The 18944-nt window shown below is 44.1% G+C and overlaps 1 protein-coding gene across 3 annotated transcripts in view; it reads right to left on the bottom strand.

Moving 5' to 3' along the window:
• Window positions 1–18021, bottom strand: part of THSD7A (thrombospondin type 1 domain containing 7A) — a 437061-nt gene extending 419040 nt beyond the window's left edge. For all 3 annotated transcript variants that reach the window (XM_073333830.2, XM_073333834.2, XM_073333832.2), the window contains exon 1: window positions 17891–18021. The gene's annotated coding sequence lies outside the window, so the exon portion shown is untranslated. The remainder of the gene's footprint in view (window positions 1–17890) is intronic.
• Window positions 18022–18944: the final 923 nt, after the last annotated feature.

The following is an 18944-nucleotide window of genomic DNA, read 5'->3' as shown; positions in this document are numbered from 1 at the left end:
GGATCCCAATAATCAGTTATTGATTGAATGTGATAAGGCAGGTTTGCAACCTACTTGTCAGGAATAGGATAGTGGCAGCAGACTCTGATTGTCACAAGTCCTGGTTTGTAACACACCCAATGGACCTTGCAGCCAGGTGCTGGTGTGGGAAACTTTTTGAATAAATCAAAATACATAAAACGAGACTAACTTGGCAAAATGCCAGAAACAGTAACACGCTGGCTGATGATAAATAAATAAATACTAAAGGAGCTCTTGAATCATTTATAAGAAAATATTCCATTGACTATGGGTGAGCTTTGCTTGCACTAGACACAAACCACAAACCCAACCCATGGGATTGTGTGTGATCACAGTTCACATTAGAGGTTGAAAAGAAAGTCAGAGACAACGAGCTGAAGGGAAGGCAGTTCAGTGTCTGTCATGGCATATAAAGCTTTGAATTACAGGTTAAGGAGATAGAAGAAAGTCAGCAAAATGGATGAGAATCATAAGAAAACGAGAATGTGGAATCATTTTCAGAGAAGAACTACTTTAAAGGTGGCATCTGATGGGATTTGTATCCACTGGAAACAATTTTTAAAAAATATTATATGGCTATAATTTGTTTTACACTTCAGAAGAATTTGTTACATAACTTTCTTAGTTTGCTTCCACTTTAATGACTCTATTAAGCAAGTTGGGATTCTGCATATTCACTAACAGCAGATACACCAGGGCAGCAAGGGAAAAGAATGAAAAGCCAACAAAAAAAAAAAAATTAACAAAACATTAACTTTTCCCATTGAACCAGATTCCTTTCTTTCTTAATGGAAATATTTTTATCATTGGATATAATTTCTGCATTTTCTAGTACTAAGTCTCATAAAAAACATCTATTATGCACATTGACTGAGCTTCCAGATAGACACATCATCAGTCACCAAAACACTAACTTGCCCTTGAGCTTTTCTAGTTTTATGATATTTCTAAGGGGGACAGTTTGTATCTGAAAATTTTATTCAACTTATAGAAAGTACTGCAAGTGATTTGGAAACTCTTCTCACTGTAAATATTTTGAACAGGAAAGCAATTAAATGTGTTTTACTATGTTCCTGTGCCTTCATTGCTAACTCACTCCATAGATATTTCTCTGAAATTGAAGATGAATGTTCAGTTCATTTAAGAAATTGCAAGCCATCACATACATTACTGAATGTGATGTGTGAGTTTTAGACGCAAGTTATGTAACTTTGCTACCACTATATTATCACAATTGGTCAGGCAAGCTGGGCACTCTACAATGCTTCCACCACAGAAAGGATAGTTCTGCAATGAGCAGCATGAGGATGGTCTTTGCCAAATGGCATGCTGCTAATGGGGGAATAGATTGTCTTGTTTTCTGTCAGAAAATTATTCCCGTAGGAAATTCCTGACCAGCTCTAATTCTGCCAATGGCTTTTTTGGTATACTGCACATTAAAATATTTGCTTTTATTTTGAAGTTAATAGAAAGAGAAAATGTATCAAGGCCTCTAGAAAAAGGATTACTACTACTTGCATTAAAATAGCATCCAACAGCCCCAACCAAGACTGGAGTCCCATTGTGCCACACACTACACAAAGCATAGTAAGAGACAGCCCCTCTCCAAAGAGCAAAGGGTGGAAAAGGAAACAGAAGTGAAGTGACTTGCCCAAGGTTGACAGAGCCAAAGATACATCCAGGTCTCTTGACTCCCAGCCTAATTCCGAATCCACTGACCCATGCTGCCTATCAGATTTCTGGATTTAGTCACCAAATTGATGCCAGTATTACCTACTGCTCTCAAAAATGAGTTGGTATCTAAAATTTAGTACCTATATCAGAAGAGTATGTAATGGCCTAAAAATGTATCACAGATATTCCCATCTACCTTAGCATCACCCCCTCTCCTCCCAGAAATAGCGTGTGTCTATACAGGAAAAAAAATATGTATGTTATTCATAGAATCATAGAATATCAGGGTTGGAAGGGACCTCAGGAGGTCATCTAGTCTATTCTATCTATACCATCTGCCTCTGAAAAACACATTCAGACCACACAGTGGATAAATGCATATAGTACTATATTTGTTTAGTAAAATATACACCTATCATCATCTTTGGTCTTCCATGTCACCTTGGTAATTTGACCAGTGTATAGCCAAGATTACAATGAAAATTTTAAACCAAGATAGCCCTAGTCTACACTAGGAGTTGAGGTAGAATTTAGCAGCGTTAAATCGATTTAACCCTGCACCTGTCCACACGATGAAGCCCTTTTTTCGACTAAAAGGGCTCTTAAAAACTATTTCTTTACTCCACCCCCGACAAGGGGATTAGCGCTGAAATCGGCCTTGCTGGGTCGAATTTGGAGCGACTGTGGATGCAATTAGTCGGTATTGGCCTCCGGGAGCTATCCCAGAGTGCTCCATTGTGACCGCTCTGGACAGCACTTTCAACTCAGATGCATTGGGCAGGTAGACAGGAAAAGGCCCGCGCACTTTTGAATTTCATTTCCTGTTTGGCCAGCGTGGCAAGCTGCAGGTGAGTGCAGAGCTCATCAGCAGAGGTGACCATGCAGAGCTCATCAGCAGAGGTGACCATGATGGCGTCCCAGAATCGCAAAAGAGTTCCAGCATGGACTGAACGGCAGGTAAGGGATCCGATCGCTGTATGGGGAGAGGAATCTGTGCTATCAGAACTCCATTCCAGTTTTCGAAATGCCAAAACATTTCTCAAAATCTCCCAGGGCATGAAGGACAGAGGCCATAACAGGGACCAGAAGCAGTGCCGCATGAAACTTAAGGAGCTGAGGCAAGCCTACCAGAAAACCAGGGAGGAAAACAGCCGCTCTGGGTCAGAACCCAAAAGATGCCGCTTCTATGATGAGCTGCATGCCATTTTAGGGGGTTCAGCCACCACTACCCCAGCCGTGTTGTTTGACTCCTTCAATGGAGATGGAGGCAACATGGAAGGTCTGGGGGAGGAGGAAGATGATGATGATGAGGTTGTAGATAGCTCACAGCAAGCAAGCGAAGAAACCGGTTTTCCCGACAGCCAGGAACTGTTTCTCACCCTGGACCTGGAGTCAGTACCCCCCGAACCCACCCAAGGCTGCCTCCCGGACCCGCCAGGCAGAGAAGGGACCTCTGGTGAATGTACCTTTTTAAATAGTATACATGGTTTAAAAGCAAGCATGTTTAATGATTAATTTGCCCTGGCATTCGCGGCCAGTACAGCTACTGGAAAAGTCTGTTAATGTGTCTGGGGATGGAGCGGAAATCTTCCAGGGACATCTCCATAAAGCTCTCCTGGATGTACTCCCAAAGCCTTTGCAAAAGGTTTCTGGGGAGGGCAGCCTTATTCCGTCCACCATGGTAGGACACTTTACCATGGCAGGCCAGTAGCACGTAGTCAGGAATCATTGCAGAACAAAGCATTGCAGTGTATGTTTGTTGGCGTTCAAACAACATCCGTTCTTTATCTCCCTGTGTTATCCCCAAGAGAGTGATATCATTCATGGTCGCCTGGTTCAAATAGAGTGCTTTTCTTAAGGGGACATTCAGAGGTGCCCGTTCCTGCTGGGCTGTTTGCCTGTAGCTGAACAGAAATGTTCCCCACTGTTAGCCATGGGGGGGGCGGTGGTTAACCACGCAGGGGGGGGAGGCAAAATGCAACCTTGTAACAAAAGCACATGTGCTATGTATGTAATGTTAACAGCAAGGTTTACCGTGAAAGAGTGTACCCATTGTTCTATAAAATGTGTCTTGTTAAATACCACTGTCCCTTTTTTTTTCTCCACCAGCTGCATGTGTTTCAAGGATCACAGGATCTTCTTCTTCCCAGAGGCTAGTGAAGATTAGAAGGCGAAAAAAACGCACTCGTGATTAAATGTTCTCTGAGCTCATGCTGTCCTCCCACACTGACAGAGCACAGACGAATGCGTGGAGGCAGACAATGTCAGAGTGCAGGAAAGCACAAAATGACCGGGAGGAGAGGTGGCGGGCTGAAGAGAGGGCTGAAGCTGATAGGTGGTGGCAGCGTGATGAAAGGAGGCAGGATTCAATGCTGAGGCTGCTGGAGGATCAAACTAATACGCTCCAGCATATGGCTGAGCTGCAGGAAAGGCAGCAGGAGCACAGACCGCCGCTACAGCCCCTGTGTAGTCAACTGCCCTCCTCCTCAAGTTCCATAGCCTCCTCACCCAGACGCCCAAGAATGCGGTGGGGGGGCTGCCAGCCACCCAGCCACTCCACCCCAGAAGATTTCCCAAGCAACAAAAGGCTGGCATTCAATAAGTTCTAAAGTTTTAAACTTTTAAAGTGCTGTGTGGCCTTGTCCTTCCCTCCTCCACCACCCCTCCTGGGCTACCTTGGCAGTTATCCCCCTATTTTTGTGATGAATTAATAAAGAATGCATGAATGTGAAGCAACAATGAATTTATTGCCTCTGCAAGCAGTGATCGAAGGGAGTAGGGGAGGGTGGTTAGCTTACAGGGAAGTAGAGGGAACCAAGGGGCAGGGGGTTCATCAAGGAGAAACAAACAGAACTTTCACACCCTAGCCTGACCAGTCACGAAACTGGTTTTCAAAGCTTCTCTGATGCACACCGCACCCTCCTGTGCTCTTCTAACCGCCCTGGTGTCTGGATCCGCGTAACCAGCGGCCAGGCGATTTCCCTCAACCTCCCACCCCACCATAAACGTCTCCCCCTTACTCTCACAGATATTGTGGAGCACACAGCAAGCAGTAATGACAGTGGGAATATTGGTTTCGCTGAGGTCTAAGCAAGTCAGTAAACTGCGCCAGCGCACCTTTAAACGTCCAAATGCACATTCTACCACCATTCTGCACTTGCTGAGCCTGTAGTTGAACAGCTCCTGACTACTGTCCAGGCTGCCTGTGTACGGCTTCATGAGCCAGGGCATTAAGGGGTAGGCTGGGTCTCCAAGGATAACTATAGGCATTTCAACATCCCCAACAGTTATTTTCTGGTCTGGGAATAAAGTCCCTTCCTGCAGCTTTTGAAACAGATCAGAGTTCCTGAAGATGCAAGCGTCATATACTTTTCCCGGCCATCCCACGTTGATGTTGGTGAAACGTCCCTTGTGATCCACCAGTGCTTGCAGCACTATTGAAAAGTACCCCTTGCGGTTTATGTACTCGTCGGCTTGGTGCTCCAGTGCCAAGATAGGGATATGGGTTCCGTCTATGGCCCCACCACAGTTAGGGAATCCCATTGCAGCAAAGCCATCCACTATGACCTGCACATTTCCCAGGGTCGCTACCTTTGATATCAGCAGATCTTTGATTGCGTTGGCCACTTGCATCACAGCAGCTCCCACAGTAGATTTGCCCACTCCAAATTGATTCCCGACTGACGGTCTGGCGTTGCACGCTTCCACAGGGCTATTGCCACTCGCTTCTCAATTGTGAGGGCTGCTCTCATCTTGGTATTCTTGCGCCTCAGGGCAGGGGAAAGCAAGTCACAAAGTTCCATGAAAGTGCCCTTACGCATGCGAAAGTTTCACAGCCACTAGAAATTGTCCCAGACCTGCAACACTATGTGGTCCCACCAGTCTGTGCTTGTTTCCTGGGCCCAGAATCGGCATTCAACCGCATGAACCTGCCCCATTAGCACCATGATGCCCACATTGCCAGGGCCCGTGCTTTGAGAGAAGTCTGTGTCCGTGTCCTCATCACTCTCGTCACCGCGCTAACGTCATCTACTCGCCCAGTTTCGCTTTGCCAGGTTCTGGTGCTGCCTATACTGCTGGATAATGCGCGTGGTGTTTAATGTGCTCCTAATTGCCAAAGTGATCTGAGTGGGCTCCATACTTGCCGTAGTATGGCGTCTGCACAGAAAAAAGGCACTGAATGATTCTCTGCCGTTGCTCTGATGGAGGGAGGGGTGACTGACGACATGGCTTACAGGATCGGCTTACAGGGAATTAAAATCAACAAAGGGGGTGGCTTTACATCAAGGAGAAACAAAAACAACTGTCACACATAATGGCCCCCTCAAGGATTGAACTCAAAACCCTGGGTTTAGCAGGCCAATGCTCAACCCAATACTCAACCCACTGAGCTATCCTTCCCCCCCAGTATTTCAGGCAGGACTGAATCTCCATTAAACTTTTCAAGGTGCCCCTGACTGACCTCACCGAAACGATTGTCGGCTGTTGAGTTGAGGGAGGGAGAGAGGGAACAAATGAATACAAAACAAATCTGGTGTATTTCTTGTTTTGATCCACTTCATCTATCTTTTACATCTTTGGCTGGCAGCAGACGGTGCAGTAGGACTGCTAGCCATCCTCATCTCCTGCCTGCTTGTCAGAAGACGATGCAGTAGGACTGCTGGCAGGACTAAAGAGAACGACCTGTTTTAGTCAGGTCACTCCTATTTTAGTCCCTGTGCCCGTGTCTGCCCAGGCTCTCCTGACCGACCTTACCGAGGCGGCCAGGAGCACCTCGGACATGATGACGATGGTTATCAGGCCTATTGCACTGTCTGCTGCCACAAGGCAATGGGCTACTGCTGTGTAGCAATGCAGTACTGCGTCTGCCAGCACCCAGGAGACGTATGGTGACAGTGAATTGAGCGGGCTCCATGCTTGCCGTGGTACGGCGTCTGCACAGGTAACTCAGGAAAAAAAGGCATGAAACAATTGTCTGCCGCTGTTTTCACGGAGGGAGGGAGGGCCTGATGACATGTACCCAGAACCACCCGCGACAATGTTTTTGCCCCATCAGGCATTGGGATCTCAACCCAGAATTCCAATGGGCGGCGGAGACTGTGGGAACTGTGGGATAGCTACCCACAGTGCAACGCTCTGGAAGTCGACACTAGCCTTGGTACTGTGGAAGCACTCCGCCAAGTTAATGCACTTAGAGCATTTTGTGTGGGGACACACGCAATCGACTATATAAAAAAGATTTCTAAAAAAAGACTTCTATAAATTCGACCTAATTTCGTAGAGTAGACATACCCATACATTCCCTTTTATTTACAACACTAATACAACACATTTTTATTACTACTGCACTTGTTACCTGAATAGTTTAATATAAAACTTATGCATATTGTTATAATGTAGCAAGTTGCTTGGATAGGTAGATTAGATGGATAGAAAAAATGCACACGGGTAACCAGATCTAAATTCATTTACATTTGTGTAAAGCCAGAATAATTCTATGGGTTTTAATGACTTAATCTGCTTTTGTAATTGTAAATGAAATTGAATACAGCAACATACAAATATATGCACACATACATAACTGTATATACACACACACGCACACCATACACACAGGGGTATCAATAGGATAAAATTAATCATCATGCAATTTTTATAGCCTTACCTGCACTTTGCCCACTAGTCTAGCTGCTCCTGACTCACTAACAGTAAAGCAGCCAAGAGGTTTAGAAAGAGCTGCCATAGTTTTCTTTTTAAGGCTATGTCTACATTACACACCACTTTCAGTGGTGAGTAGGATATGCGTAACTATATGCTGCAGTGGAAAGCAAGCTGCTTTAACACTGCAGCATGTAGCTACTCATGTCAGTGAAAGGCTCTGGGCAGGGAGGAGGCAACAAGGAAAGGCTGAGCATATCCCCACTGCATCCCCCCTGCCAGAGACCTTCTCCAGTACCAATTTATTTCCCTGCTACCAGGGTCTTTTCCTGAGGCGGGGACAGGCTTCAGCAGCTGGCAGGCAATGGGACACCATATGCACAAATATAAAAGTGTAGACGTGAATGCACAGCTTGGGTGAATATAGAGCCATGTAGGGTATATACTTGGGTACATACCCACACCCTTCAGGCATGTGTGTACTCTGCTCACCTAAGCCAGGCCCCACTGTCTACACAGTTACATAAACCTATATTAGGCAGTGCTACGCGAGTACATGTTCTTCATGCCACTGACAGAAATGTATTGTGTAGCCATAGCTTTATGTTATGTCTACACTTAAAATGTTACAGCGGCACAGCTGAGCCACTGCAGCTGCACCGCTGTAATGCTTCCGTGTAGACATTACCTCCTATGCCAACAGGAGGGGTTCTCCTGCCAGTGCAGGTAATCCACCTCCCTGAGAGACGATAGCTAGGTTGACGGAATAATTATACCATTGATCTAGCGCTATCTACATGGAGATTTAGGTCATTTTAACAATACCACTCGGGGTGGATTTTTCACACCCCAGACCTCAAAGTAGTTAAACTGACCTAATTTTCTAGTGTAGACCAAGCCTTACTCGACTAACCTTCTTCTATCTCCACACAAAAATGGAACCCTCCATCCCCCAAGGACAGATCCCAATGTTTAATTTAAAAATTACCATCAGGGCAAATATGAAAAATTTTAGAGGGCATTCAGACTACCACTCCACTTGAGGTTCAGGAAAGCCTTCAAGGAGGACAACTACATCTCTCACAGTAGCTGCGAATATCAATACTTGTTGCACATTCTAGCTTTATGATACATATTCAGACTTGCAAGGATCACACATCTTGCATGACACTCACACATTTGGTAGCCTTGTCATGCATCTAACAGATCTTGCAAGGGCTGCAGGTGAACAGCTATAGTTTCTCCCCCTGGTTACAGGGGAATGCCCTAGTTTTCAGGCAACAGAGAAGCCTGACACCTCTACCATGGTCTTCTCTCCCTTCTAGAATAGAGCACTGGCACTGAAAAGAAGGAGGAAGCATTTTCTGGCAGGAAGGTGAAGAGATTAAGGGTGTGGGTCACAAAATTAGATGCTGTTAAAATGGTGTCTTCCCTAAGCACCCCACCCATCACCCATCTACATCTCCCACTACAGCCCAACAGATAATAACAGCCCATCCATAGCCTTCCTTGTAGACTGCATCAGGATCTCCTGCCCTACCGATATCCTGCCCAGGCTCTCTCCCTCTGTAACAATCCTTTTCTGGGCTCCCTCCCTTCATCCCCTTCACCCTTCCTCCAACTCTGCAATCAATCTTCTTCAATACACTGGTCCACTCCCAAACTCCAAACTCCTGATTCTGAAGCGTGCAAGGAATGTGGGTGTGCCTTCCTCACACCTGCTCCAACTGCTGTGGGTGACCCTGAGGGGAAAATCAAGAACTGTTTCTCATAATCAGAAATGTCATACATGGAGCTGCATGAACCTTGGCAGCTACGCCAAAGTGTCAAATATACTCACAATGGTATGGTGGCAATAGAACACTATCAACATTTTTTTAAAACATCAGGTGCTAACTCAGGTTTTTAAACCATCAGAGGAGCGAAATTCTGGAACTGTCTTCCAACGGGAGTAGTTGGAGTGGGGCGGGGAGGGGGAGCCTAACTGGCTTCAAGACTGAGTTTGATAAATTTATGATGGACATGATATGATGAGAAAACCGAGAAGTCTGCTGCTTGCCAGGGGCTAAGATTCGCGATGTGACGGAGAGACTGCTGAGACTCATCAAGCCCTCGGATTGCTACCCATTTCTGCTTCTCCACATGGGCACCAATGATACTGCCAAGAATGACCTTGAGCGGATCACTGTGGACTACGTGGCTCTGGGAAGAAGGATAAAGGAGTTTGAGGCGCAAGTGGTGTTTTGTCCATCCTCCCCATGGAAGGAAAAGGCCTGGGTAGGGACCATCGAATCGTGGAAGTCAACGAATGGCTACGCAGGTGGTGTCGGAGAGAAGGCTTTGGATTCTTTGACCATGGGATGGTGTTCCATGAAGGAGGAGTGCTGGGCAGAGATGGGCTCCATCTTACGAAGAGAGGGAAGAACATCTTTGCGAGCAGGCTGGCTAACCTAGTGAGGAGGGCTTTAAACTAGGTTCACCAGGGGAAGGAGACCAAAGCCCTGAGGTAAGTAGGAAAGCGGGATACCAGGAGGAAGCACAGGCAGGAACGTCTGTGAGGGGAGGACTCCTGGCCTCATACTGAGAATGAGGGGCGATCAGCAGGTTATCTCAAGTGCTTATATACGAATCCACAAAGCCTTGGAAACAAACAGGGAGAACTGGAGGTCCTGGTGATGTCAAGGAATTATGACGTGATTGGAATAACAGAGACTTGGTGGGATAACTCACATGACTGGAGTACTGTCATGGATGGTTATAAACTGTTCAGGAAGGACAGGCAGGACAGAAAAGGTCGGGGAGTAGCACTGTATGTAAGAGAGCAGTATGACTGCTCAGAGCTCCGGTACGAAACTGCAGAAAAACCTGAGTGTCTCTGGATTAAGTTTAGAAGTGTGAGCAACAAGAGTGATGTAGTGGTGGGAGTCTGCTATAGACCACCTGACCAGGGGATGAGGTGGATGAGGCTTTCTTCCGGCAACTCGCAGAAGTTACTAGATCGCACGCCCTGGTTCTCATGGGTGACTTTAATTTTCCTGATATCTGCTGGGAGAGCAATACAGCAGTGCATAGACAATCCAGGAAGTTTTTGGAAAGCGTAGGGGACAATTTCCTGGTGCAAGTGCTAGAGGAGCCAACTAGGGGGGGAGCTTTTCTTGACCTGCTGCTCACAAACCAGGAAGAATTAGTGGGGGAAGCAAAAGTGGATGGGAATCTGGGAGGCAGTGACCATGAGTTGGTTGAGTTCAGGATCCTGACACAGGGAAGAAAGGTAAGCAGCAGGATACGGACCCTGGACTTCAGGAAAGCAGACTTCGACTCCCTCAGGGAATGGATGGGTAGGATCCCCTGGGGGACTAACATGAAGGGGAAAGGAGTCCAGGAGAGCTGGCTGTATTTCAAGGAATCCCTGTTGAGGTTACAGGGACAAACCATCCCGATGAGTCGAAAGAATAGTAAATATGGCAGGCGACCAGCTTGGCTTAACGGTGAAATCGTGGCGGATCTTAAACATAAAAAAGAAGCTTACAAGAAGTGGAAGGTTGGACATATGACCAGGGAAGAATATAAAAATATTGCTCGGGCATGTAGGAATGAAATCAGGAGAGCCAAATCACACCTGGAGTTGCAGCTAGCAAGAGATGTCAAGAGTAACAAGAAGGGTTTCTTCAGGTATGTTGGCAACAAGAAGAAAGCCAAGGAAAGTGTGGGCCCCTTACTGAATGAGGGAGGCAACCTAGTGACAGAGGATGTGGAAAAAGCTAATGTACTCAATGCTTTTTTTGCCTCTGTCTTCACTAACAAGGTCAGCTCTCAGACTGCTGCGCTGGGCATCACAACATGGGGAGTAGATGGCCAACCCTCTGTGGAGAAAGAGGTGGTTAGGGACTATTTAGAAAAGCTGGACGTGCACAAGTCCATGGGGCCGGACGAGTTGCATCCGAGAGTGCTAAAGGAATTAGCGGCTGTGATTGCAGAGCCATTGGCCATTATCTTTGAAAACTCGTGGCGAATGGGGGAAGTCCCGGATGAATGGAAAAAGGCTAAGGTAGTGCCAATCTTTAAAAAAGGGAAGAAGGAGGATCCTGGGAACTACAGGCCAGTCAGCCTCACCTCAGTCCCCAGAAAAATCATGGAGCAGGTCCTCAAAGAATCAATCCTGAAGCACTTACATGAGAGGAAAGTGATCAGGAACAGTCAGCATGGATTCACCAAGGGAAGGTCATGCCTGACTAATCTTATCGCCTTCTATGATGAGATTACTGGTTCTGTGGATGAAGGGAAAGCAGTGGATGTATTGTTTCTTGACTTTAGCAAAGCTTTTGACACGGTCTCCCACAGTATTCTTGTCAGCAAGTTAAAGAAGTATGGGCTGGATGAATGCACTATAAAGGTGGGTAGAAAGTTGGCTAGATTGTCGGGCTCAACGGGTAGTGATCAATGGATCCATGTCTAGTTGGCAGCCGGTGTCAAGTGGAGTGCCCCAGGGGTCGGTCCTGGGGCCGGTTTTGTTGAATATCTTCATAAATGATCTGGAGGATGGTGTGGATTGCACTCTCAGCAAATTTGCGGATGATACTATACTGGGAGGAGTGGTAGATATGCTGGAGAGCAGGGCTAGGATACAGAGGGACCTAGACAAATTGGAGGATTGGGCCAAAAGAAATCTGATGAGGTTCAATAAGGATAAGTGCAGGGTCCTGCACTTAGGACAGAAGAACCCAATGCACAGCTACAGACTAGGGACCGAATGGCTAGGCAGCAGTTCTGCGGAAAAGGACCTAGGGGTGACAGTGGACGAGAAGCTGGATATGAGTCAACAGTGTGCCCTTGTTGCCAAGAAGGCCAATGGCATTTTGGGATGTGTAAGTAGGGGCATAGCGAGCAGATCGAGGGACGTGATCGTCCCCCTCTATTCGACATTGGTGAGGCCTCATCTGGAGTACTGTGTCCAGTTTTGGGCCTCACACTACAAGAAAGATGTGGATAAATTGGAGAGAGTCCAGCGAAGAGCAACAAAAATGATTAGGGGTCTGGAACACATGACTTATGAGGAGACGCTGAGGGAACTGGGATTGTTTAGTCTGCAGAAGAGAAGAATGAGGGGGGATTTGATAGCTGCTTTCAACTACCTGAGAGGTGGTTCCAGAGAGGATGTTCTAGACTATTCTCAGTGGTAGAAGAGGAAAGAACAAGGAGTAATGGTTTCAAGTTGCAGAGGGGGAGGTTTAGGTTGGATATTAGGAAAAACTTTTTCACTAGGAGGGTGGTGAAACACTGGAATGCGTTGCCTAGGGAGGTGGTAGAATCTCCTTCCTTAGAAGTTTTTAAGGTCAGGCTTGACAAAGCCCTGGCTGGGATGATTTAATTGGGGATTGGTCCTGCTTTGAGCAGGGGGTTGGACTAGATGACCTCCTGAGGTCCCTTCCAACCCTGATATTCTATGATTCTCTGAGATTGCCTATTAGCAAATATTTCCAACTATCAGAGATGGAACACTAAATGGGAACGGCTCTGAACTACCATAAAGAATTTTTTTCCCCAGTGTGTGGCTGGTGGGTCTCGCCCACATGTTCGGGGGTTAAACAGATCATCATATCTGGGGCCAGGATGGAATTTTCCCCCAAGTAAGACTGGTACAGACCCTACTGGGTTTTTACCTTCCTCTGCCATAGGGACCCAGGTCGCTTGCTGGCTTGAACTAGAGAAAACAGTAGATTCTCTCTAATTTGAAGTCATTAAATCAAGATTTGAGGACTTCAGTAACTCAGCCAGAGGTTATGTGCCTACTACTTGAGTGGGTGTGTGGGTGAGGTTCTATGGCTTGCAATGTGCAAGAGGTCAGACAGGATGATCACGCTGGTCCCTTCTGGCCTTAAAGTCTATGAATTAGCAGCAAAAAAATAGGATCCTTTTAGCAATCTGTTTTGAAGAGTTTTAAATATTTATCTCAGATACAGACGGAAAATTCACATTAAAATGATTGCATGGCTCACAGCTATATGCACAACAGAAAATATTTTTTTGCAGTTCTCATTAGAACAGCATCTGTAAATTACTGCTGTTTGAAACAATCAGGTTGTTTAAACAAGTCATGGATAATGGAATTTTTACCATTTAATTGACTCCTTTGCTCCTCTATCTGACTTTTCTAATATGATCTGTTTGTTGGATCTATATCTAAACCTTTCCCGTGACTGAGATCCAAACCCGTCCCCATCCCCAACAAAACAAACAAACAAACAAAAACAAAGATCTTCTGTTCTTAAGGATAAATTTTCCCCTACAGGTTATTTCTTTATGTTCTGACTAAAGCTCTTCCTTTCACTTCAAAGCAACAGACATATTTTAACAGCTAAGATGAGAGGCTAACAGCTTTCATGCTTAAATGTATGTAATAAATTGCATGTTCAATAACATTATCGCTTTCCATTTTAAAAATACACTGTTTTATTGCAGTGCCACTCACCCTTTTTCTCCCTCCAGGTCTTTAAATAGTTGTGCCATATTCTGATCTCAGACCAGTAAGTCTTACGCAGAATTGAAATTTTCACTAAAAAATAAAGTTTTTAGGCCCTGTTGCAAATCTTCTCAGTGTGATTCAATACAATGTAGTCTTCCTGAATCTGAAGCAGCTCCATTGCCACTGCTCATAGCTATGCCATGGGAAGCTCATTACAGATTAGAGCACAACTGCTTTCGTCTTGCCAGTTCAAATATTTAATCTAGTTTAAAATAACATGTTGCCTGTGTTTCAGTGCTTAGTAGTCAATTTAAGAGCCCCCACATAACTATTTCAGTCATTTAAAAGCATTCATTTACTATTTAGACAATTCCGGGAACCACTTACTTCCTTCAATTGGCAACATCCAACCAGAGGATCAGAGAAAAGTACTTCAGAAACAAGTTATCATCATCTGATTGTATATTCAAAACAAATCTGTTGCATCACCACTCCTATTTACAATGCTACACAATGCTTTACTATATAATGAATCGACAGTGAAAAGATCCATACCAGGGTGAAGCATTATGGACTATGAAAACAAACACTGGACATGTTCACCAGATGCACTTTTGGAATCAATATGATTGCACTAAAAATTGTCTCACTTTTTCTGTGATGAGATGATACTACTTCATGCCACTCATATAGCGCCTTAGTTTAAAAATGCATATTTTGTCAACATACAGCTGCTATCAGTCACAACAACTGAGACACGGCAAAAGAATGCAATCTTTCAGTGTAAGTCACTGGAGTACCCAGGGAAGAGTTTCTTTTTTAGATGCCACAGCCACAGCTCTGTTTTGTAAATCTTAAAAAAAGAATTATTTGGGCACTGGGTAATTTAATCTTTCACAGACTGTCACTTTGCCTGCAGTTGTGTAAACTGACTGGCGTATGCTCTTCTCCATGTCTCTATTTATGATTTGGGTAGATAATATGGACTGGTCTGAGCTCCTCCGGATCACTGAGCATCGGTGAACCTTATCTCTGGTTTTCTGTAGCACCCAGCACCATAGTATTCAAGCACATTTTATAACTTCATAATTTTACTGGAAAATATTTTAAAAGATAAAATGTGCTGTTCCTGTATTACGCAGGAGGCTAGACTAGAGATGCCCAAAGAAAATGTACTCAAAAAATTAAGATTTCAGTGATTCAAAAATGAAATATACTTAAGAAGTCAAGATCAGTTTCTTTACATCATGGCACAGGAATACACTTGCAAGTCATGTGGGATTTGGGCTGCATACTTCTCAATAGGAGTCAGAAGTTAAAACCCAAGAGAACTTTCTGAAAATTTACCCCATACTGTAATTATATTGAGAACAACATATTTTTGAAGAAGCAACTCAGAAAATAAAACTCTCCGTGTTTGGTGCGAACAAGAACAATACTGATTAGTACATTCGCCTCTTCCTAGTCTTCGGCTGAATTTAGAGTTTTAAAAACAGATGGCAAGAAATTTCAGTGACTGTAAAGGTCCTCGGGGTTTGATATTCACCTGTCTCTTTTCAACAGTAATGTTTATCAGCACCACAAAAAGTAGTAGAAGCTCATATTTCCCTCAATTAATACCTACTAGCATCTGCAAACTGATATGTCCCCATACTATTACTACTATTGCACTTGACCTTGATATCGTGAAAAAGAATATGATTATGATAATAAGCCAATTATTTTTATACAATAGAGCAATCAAAAAGATCACCACTCCCTCCTGTTCTCATGACAATAAATGAACAGTCGGTCTTCATTTCATTGTCAGTTGCTCCCATGCAATCAGCATTACAATATTACTAGGTTTTCGTTGTTCATTTCTAAAATAAAATAAATTAAGATGGAGTACAAAAAGCATTAAAAGGTCTAAGTTTGAGAGTATTTGCAGGAATATTTGGTACATGTGTTTTATGAAGGTTAGGATAAATTCTTCTTTCTGGTACAAATTTTAATGCAACGATCTAGATTTGAACAGTAGGTATGTGCTACACACTTGTACATATTTTTCTATATGTGTGAGGGGCAATAAAGGTTTAGCGGTTGTGAATGTGGAACAGCTGAAGAATAGACTTATAATTACAAACACAAGCCAGTGATACCTACATATCATCATATATTCTGCACATGCAAAATATTTTACAGAAACACAATTATTGGAATGTTTGAGAGGGTTTTTTTTTCAAATGATCATAGATTATAAACCAGAAGATTATAGATAGACTTGGCAGAATTCCATTTTATTTTATTTTGACTATTAACATCCATTTTTATTTTTATAATTTTAACTGTATTTATTTTTACAGTTATGGAAATTAGGTGAAGGGTTGGGTTGGAGTTAAGGCTGTGCCGACAGTGGGGCTGCAGGGGGCTCTCTGCTTGGCCAAGGGGCCCCAGACACCCAGACACAAGGTACAGGGCAAGTTGCGATCCTGGTCTGATTGAGCAGAGACCCTGAGCAGGGGTGGGAGAAGAAGGAGCAGCCCCCAGCCATGAGGGAAGACACCTAACTGCGAAACAGTTCCTGCCCCAGGATGGCTCCCCCACTCCAGACTGGTGAGTGAATGGGGCTGTGATCGCAGAGCTGCAGAGAGCCTCCTGCATGGCTGGTGATGGAGACACTCAGCAGTGGGGTGGCCTCCCGCATATCTGCAGGCTTGTCATCCTCCTTGTGAGCCCAGTTGTGGATCTCTGCTGTGCCCCACCAGTGCCACAGCTTGCCCTGCACATGGCGCCTCTAGGGATCCAGTCTCTCCGGCCCTGCAGCAGGGCAGGGAGCCGGCTGTTGTTCCACTGTCACAACCCCACTCTCCCACTCCCATGACAGCAGTGCTGCAAAGGCCTCCCCACACCACTGCAGAGACAGTGAGACCCAATCCCTGCAAGCACAAGTTGCTGGGGATGCTGCACGCACACCAATGGATATTTTTTCCCACCCATTTCAGTGTGTTAGCTGACATCAGCAATGACTGACATCTATTGATTTAAAGCAAATCCTGCCAAGCCTAATTATAAACCATAACAATCATCTTGCCTGACAATCCGCATCATAAAGGCTACAAAATTTTATCCAATAATTCCTGCATCAAGTCGCATATTGGTTTAATTTTTATTATTGGGTATATTTCTTGTAGCCTGCTGCCTATAAAGAACAGGTACCTAAGCTACCATGAGTGCAACTTTGCCAGGCTCAGTGGGGGGGAAAAAATGCAAACTGACAAATACAGAACAAACCTAATAATGACTTGAATAGTTTCTCCACATAAAAATATCATGGACTTTAAGATCTGCTATCCTGAGCAGAAATTGGGTCCCATTAAAAAAACCCATGCCCCAACTTCACATCTCTAGCCCTACAGGGTGATAAGATAATGGACTTTAAAGTCATGATATTTTTAAGTATGAAGAACTGTCACTGGGCCAGAGATTAATCTTGTCCACTGGGCCATGGGTATGGGCAATTTGGGGTATAAATTCCACATGATGGGGGAAAGGAGAGGGAAACATTTATGTGGCAATTTATTTTTTATTTAAATGGCAGCTTTTTAAAGCAGCTGAGGATTTCTAATGTTAGAATAAGTCTCTGGAAGATGGTTAATGGGCAAGTGATGCAGGCATACGTATGTGATGAATTGCATAGCTATGTGATCAATTCTGGGGTTAAGACAACTCAAATGCACAATGGTAAATTAGCTATTTGTCCTCTGGGGCAGGTCTCTCCTAATCATCAGACATATGGAGCAAAACCATAAACCTGAAAGGCTCTGAAGTTCCAAGTTTAATTGGCACAGCAATTTAAACTTGTCCTACTCCTTGCAACAATCACATTATGTCACTTCCTTTACCCCCTACATAAGGATTGGATTATGCAAAGCAGCGTTCACAGGTATAGTTACAGTCCTACCAGTTAAGAACAGGTTCTTGCTACTACAACTCAAAAATATTTAGATTTTTCAGGACATGATCTGAAAGTTATAAAACTAATATTCCATATAGATCTGTTCCATTAAAAAAAAAAGAGAGAGCGATAACTACCTTTTCATCATAAGAAGATTCCATTCTCCAGTGCTGAGCAGCTGCGATACACTGTGTCACTATTCCATTGCATGGTGGGACAGAAGTACATGAGCAAGAAGTCAGCCAACCCCAGGGTAACAATTTCAGCAACAACCTGTAAATGAAAAGATAAATAGAAAAGGCAAGATTTTAACAAGATACCTTCAAAAGTTCCTCCTGATTATTCACTAAAACAAAGGGGTATTCAGCCTATTGGTATAGAATGGTGACTCTCAATGTAAATCATGCACAGCCCAATAATTAATTTAGCTTTTTGAATCAATATTCCCAACATATGTGCATAAGCAAGTTTTAAGGCTCATTTTGCCTTGTATGCCTCAGGACGCTATGTAATTTTCCTGAATGACTTAGGATTTAAGCTTGCATAGCATAACAATGCCTGGGAGGCCATTCCACCCATTTTTGATTGTTTGTGTGAAAAATTGCCGCCAGACATCTGTTTTGAACCTTTTATTCCCCTCTTTTTTTCTTATGCCATCTGATCACATTACTAGCATTAGCCTGAAAGTTCTAATTTAAATTGACATGCATCTGAATCATGTTCTGATCCGATCCCATATTTTTCAAGATAAATTGAAGCGGACTTTTGCTTTTTCAGTCTGCATTTATATATTTTATTTTAAATAAAGAGATCCATCATCTCTCCTCCTTCCTTAACTACCCCCAAATAAATTAGCACAAAGCCTTTCCTGCTGCTAAATATTAATAAAGTCTCACATGCAGATGGGAGAAACACAATCCATATAACCAACCACTACAAACTTAACCCAGCACATATTAGGTACAGAGTATCAGTAAAAAGGAATGAGCAGAAGTCCAATGGTAACCTGATCCTGCATTTATATGGGGCAGCTGTGAGAGCACCAAGTTACTCCTAGCTAGGAACAGTTGCCAAGATAAAAAGGGAAAAGTATACCTATATGCCTCATATATTTGCTAACGTTTTCCTCAGTCCCATCCACTCTGGGACACACTGATGGAATCTGGCCTGATCTCCCCTGCTGAAGATTCT

The sequence above is a fragment of the Lepidochelys kempii genome, chromosome 2 (genome assembly GCF_965140285.1).
Source record: "Lepidochelys kempii isolate rLepKem1 chromosome 2, rLepKem1.hap1, whole genome shotgun sequence".
Classification (NCBI taxonomy): domain Eukaryota; kingdom Metazoa; phylum Chordata; order Testudines; family Cheloniidae; genus Lepidochelys; species Lepidochelys kempii.
Note: the sequence above shows the minus strand (reverse complement) of the source record. Positions and strands in the feature narration are given on the sequence as shown.